Below are 5,507 nucleotides of genomic sequence, written 5' to 3' on the forward strand. Positions count from 1 at the left end.
CAGCAACAGAATGTCCCTTAGATAATCACCTGTTCTTTATTTGAGATTGCCTTGTCTTTTAGCTCCCCTTCCTCTCTCCCTGCAGACATACTGAAAATGAGAACATGAGAATTACAGGATTCACTTCTGTTGATGAGGGTTACAAATGTCACAGTCCACACAGACAGAGTTAATGGAAAGTCCCAAGGCCAGGTGGGGACAATAGCCTATCTATTTTCAAAAGATTATAGACACAGCAAGGCTGGGCATGGTGGCTCATGCCTGTAATCCCAGCACTTTGGGAGGCTGAGGCAGGAGGATTGCTTGAGCCCAGGAGTTGGAAACCAGCCTGGACAACATAGCAAGACCTCATCTTTACCAAAAAAAAAAAAAAAAGGTTTAAAAAAATTAGCCAGGCACAGGTGATGCACACCTGCAGTCCCAGCTACTTGGCTAAGGCAGGAGATCACCTGAGCCCTGGAGGTTGAGGCTGCATCAAGCCATGATGGTGCCACCACACTCTACCCTGGGCAATAGAATCAGACTCTGACTAAAAAAAAATTATAGACACAAAAAGATGCTTGTTCAAGGACGACTCTTGTTCTGAATCCCTAAGTGTCCAGGGCCAGAGAAAGCAGACTGATGCCAGCACATGATTGAAGAGGAAGGCCAGAATGATTTTGTGCTTTTTCTTGGAACAGATTATTCTGTGAAAGCACCAAATGTTAGAAAGATTCCAGATTTCCCCCTAATCAACCCATTCTAAAGAGCTCAAGGTGGTGCCAAGGAAAATCAGAGTGCAGACTTCAAGCCTTGGACCCTTGGGCCATGTCCAACCTATGAGATTTCCCTGGAAGTTTGTGCTGTGGGATAACACCGAGTGTGCTTTGTAAGTTACACAACAAAGGAAGAAATCATATGTGAAATGGCTGAGCTGGGGGCTGTAATCACAGATTAGGAGGTTAAAGTTCATAGGTCCCTTAAATTATAGTCAGTCACCAAATAGTGACATTCTAGTCAACGATGAACATATATACAATGGCAATCCTGTAAAATTAGAATGGAACTGAAAAGTTTCTATCACCTAGGGATAGTATAGCCATCGTAACCTCAGAGTGCAATTACTTTATTTCTTAAAGTAAAAAAATGATTTTAAAAAATTTAGTGTAGCCTAACTCAAGTCATTTTACCAAAAAAAAAAAAAAATACCTGCACACTCATGTTTGTTGCAGCTCTATTCACAATAGCAAAAACATGGAACCAACCATGCTGTCCATCGAAGCTCGACTGGATAAAAAAAATGTGGTACATATACACAATAGAATATTATGCAGCCATAAAGAAGGACAAACATGTGGACTTCGCAGCAATTTGGATGAATTTAGAGTCTATCATACTCAGTGATCTATCACAGAAACAAAGAACAGAGTACCATATGTTCTCACTCATAAGCGAACCTTGAACAATTATCCTAATACTGTAAGAAAGGGATTGGCAGTAGTGGGAAACTGCCAGAGGGGGTGGGGTGGGATTGGCAGTTGAGGGAAACTGCTAGGGGAGGGAGGGCACACCTCATCAACAAGGGTACCTGAATAATGAACATTTGTGTGTTCATCTTTAAAATAAAAAATAAATAAATAAAGTACCCCTCCACACACACGCACACAATTTAGTGTAGCCTAAGTGCACAGTATTTATAAAGTATACAGTAGTGAACAGTAATGACCTAGGCCTTCACCTTTACTCACCACTCACTCACTGACTCACCCAGAACTACTTCCAGTCCTGCAAGCTCTATTTATTGGACGTACGCTACACAGGTGTGCCATTTTTAATCTTTTGCTCCATATTTTCATTGTACGTTTTCTTTGTTTAGATAGCTTTAAATACACAAATGCTTATCATTGTGTTACAATTGCCTACAGTGTTCAGTTACATGCTGTACAAACTTGTAGCCTAGAAGCAAATGGCTATACCACATAGCCTCGTTATGTAGTAGGCTGTACCATCTAGGTTTGTATAAGTACACTGTATGATGATTTCAATGTCGAAATTGTCCATGACAAATTTCTCAGAACATATCCTTGTCATTAAGCAACACATGACTATGTACAAAGCTGTGATCATGCTACTACACTCCAGTCTGGGTGACAGAGTGAGACCTTGACTCAAAACAAAAAACATATAAATGTACCAGGAGAGCTAATGCTTTAAAGAGATCCATAGAGTAGATATTTTTGCACAAAGTCCACAGGGCTACCCTCCAGGGCATTTACATCTCTGAACGATGAAATTATTGGTGGTGGTATTTTCCAGGTTATGCCTTTATGTATTTTTCAGTCTTTTTGAGTGAGTTTGTGTATCTTTATAAGGAAAAGAGTAACTTTTATTTTTAGTATTATAATTGAGGGGGATACATTTTAAAAGTGCATGTAAAAGAAGACCCAGAAGATGGTGGTGTAAAAGGTACATTTTTATTTTTTTACACTTTCTTTGCATTCTCTAGTTGCTTTGCAATAGAATTGCATTCTATTTCTCATCAGAAAAAAATATACATTCATTTAAGTGCACTAGAGTCTTAAATGGATTCTAGAGAAATGTTTGTTTCCACAACTGGATATCCTTTTATTTCTGGGCTGGGGGAGAGAGCTTTTTCTCAGTGATTCATTGACTCTGGTTCAGTAGAGATCCACATACTTCAGGTCTGACTCTGTCATAAGTATTTACTGAGCATTTATTTAGGACTGTGTGCAAATTCATTTGTTTCACTCATTTATTCATTCAACAAATATTTTTATATTCTATAATTTAAGGGTATTGATACATTTGTCTGTGTCCTGGAGAAACTTTCTGTCTTGCTAAGAGTATACACATGTTAATCAACAATTATAGTACAGCAGTGGTTTCTTTTGTTTGTTTTGTTTTTGTTTTTATTTTGTTTTGTTTTGAGTCAGGGTCTCACTCTGTTGCCCAGGTTGGAGTACAGTGGCATGGTCATAACTTGTTACAGCCTCAAACACCTGGGCTTAAGCAATCCTCCTGCCTCAGCCTCCCAAGTAGCTGGAACTACAGGTACATGCCATCATGCCCAACTAATTTTTGATTTTTTGCAAAGGCAAGGTCTTACTCTGTTGCCCAGACTGGTCTTGAACTCCCGGGCTCAAGCAATTCTCTCAACTTGGCCTCCCAGAGTGCTGGCATTACAGGCATGAGCCATGGTGTCTGGCACAGCAGTGGTTTTTAAAGTTGAGCATGCATCTTCAGAATCACCTGGAAGGCTTCTAAAGCCGTAAATGACTGGGCTCCACTGCCAGAAATTCTGATTCTGTCAGTCTGGGTATCTCAGAAGCTTCTGGTGCTGCTGGCCTGGGCTCACACTTGGAGAACCCCTGTACTATAAGAGGTGAGAGAGAGGTATTTAGGCTGTGGGAGTGCCAAGTTGTGCTTCTGCCTTAGACGGTGTATTAGTGTTGAAAGCTATAGCCGGGCTCGGTGGCTCAGCCTGTAATACCACACCTTTAGGAGGCTGAGGTGAATGAACTGCCTGAGCCTGCGGGTTCGAGACCCGCCTGGGAAACTTGGCGAGACCTCATCTCTACAATAAAATCAAAAAATGAGCCGGGCATGGTAGCGCACACCTGTAGTTCCAGCTACTTGGAAGGCGAGGCGGAAGGATCGCCGGAGCCCAGTGGGTCGAGGCTGCTGTGGCCGGAAGCGGCCACCGCACTCCAGTCTGGGTGGACAGAGTGAGACTCCAACTCAAAAAAAAGAAAGAAAGAAAGAAAGAAAACTATGAAAGTGGGGATGAGGTGGCAGGGAGGATCAACCCACAGGCAATCAACCCATTAGAACCCTTGAGCCCTTACCAGGCAACTCTCTATCTCTTCAAGGACCTGGCAACAGCCACTACCTTTCTTCCCCTCTACTCTCTGGGACAGAATTCCCCCCATTCCATTTCTCTCTTGCTTTCTCCCAAAACTCTCTGCAGGCTCTTTGCTGAAGAAATGAGGTATTTTATATCCTCTAGAAAAGAGGTCCCAGGCTATGCGGTGGCTAAGAATTGGCCTCAAGATAAAATGAATCCCAAATCATGAAAACAGTCCTGACACAATTAAACACACAAAGAACATAGCCCTGCCACTGCTGAGGCCCACAGCAAACTACAAGCTTTTCAAGAAGGAGACATCAGTAATAATACCAACATCATTAGCCCCAGTGAAGACTTTTCCAAATACTTGCGTAAATGGGAATGGAAGGGAAGAGAACACCAATGTCCACAAGACTGAAAATGCTTATGAAGCTGACTGTGCTGGATAGGTTCTTTTTTTATAGATGCAGTGAGCCCATTTCATGACTCTGAAAATAGAAAATGTAACCAATGGCTTACCCCAAGTCTGTGTCATCATAAATGTTATAAAGGGTTTCTATATTATTACAATACTAAGGCCACTTATAACACACTTTCTGAATAAAGTTCATATAGATGGTTACAGTATTTCCTGAATGAAAGTTTGGCTGTCAAACAGAAATGGCCTGAGCTCCAATTTCTGCAACTGTGAACCTTATATTTTCACCACCTGGGTAAATTTAAATATACCAGGAAGCCAGCCATGCTGGCTCACACCTGTAATGCCAGCACTTTGGGAGACTGAAGCGAGAGGATTGAGTTCAAGACCAGCCCGAGCAATATATTGAGACCTTGTACCTACCCCCCCAAAATTTAAAAATTGCTGGGCATGGTGGTGCATGCCTGTAATCCTAGCTACTCGAGAGGCCGAGGCTGGAGGATCCTCTGACCCCTGGAGGTGGAGGCCGCAATGAACCTTGATTGTGCCACTCTACTCCAGTCTGGGTGACAGAGTGAGACCCCGACTCAGAAACAAGTGTACCAGGAGAGCTAACGCTTCAAAGAGACTCATAGAATAGATAATTTTGCAGTAACACACTTATTCTCTAATATTTATTTAACATAAACTCAGTTTTACCAATTACGTGTTAGGGGTTATATGTGCAATATTTTATGTCTGTAAAAGTGAGAGTCGGAACATCACTATGCCATATTTTTTTTCTTGAACAAGTGTGTAAGGAAGGAATAAATGTGATAACAAAAATAGCATATAGAGATAAAATCTGGAGTCAAATTCATGTGTGTAAAATTATTTGCAGCTTTCTCACTTCCTTCCTTCCTCTTCTCTTGCGACTGATCTGTCATTCCCTACATATGATGCGTGACCTATGTCGAAACTGACAAAAGGAGAAAAACAACATGCTCAGGAATAGCGTTGAGAAGACCCCTCGTGGGAATATTTCCCCCAAAGAGCTTCATTTTGGCTGCAAATGAGGTATAGACATAAGACTTAAATCCTTGTTGGTGCATTAATTAATCAGGCTGTCATAAATCACTTTTCTAAGTGCTTTCCTTGCAGGTAAGAACTAACTAACCTGGCAGAACATGAGCTAAGGTTTTCCATGCACACTGTGATGATGGGGTGGAAATTATTATACTCCGTTTACAGATCATTCTTTGT

Source organism: Carlito syrichta, unplaced genomic scaffold, assembly GCF_000164805.1.
Source record: "Carlito syrichta isolate Samal-C Ts95f unplaced genomic scaffold, Tarsius_syrichta-2.0.1 Scaffold65451, whole genome shotgun sequence".
NCBI lineage: Eukaryota > Metazoa > Chordata > Mammalia > Primates > Tarsiidae > Carlito > Carlito syrichta.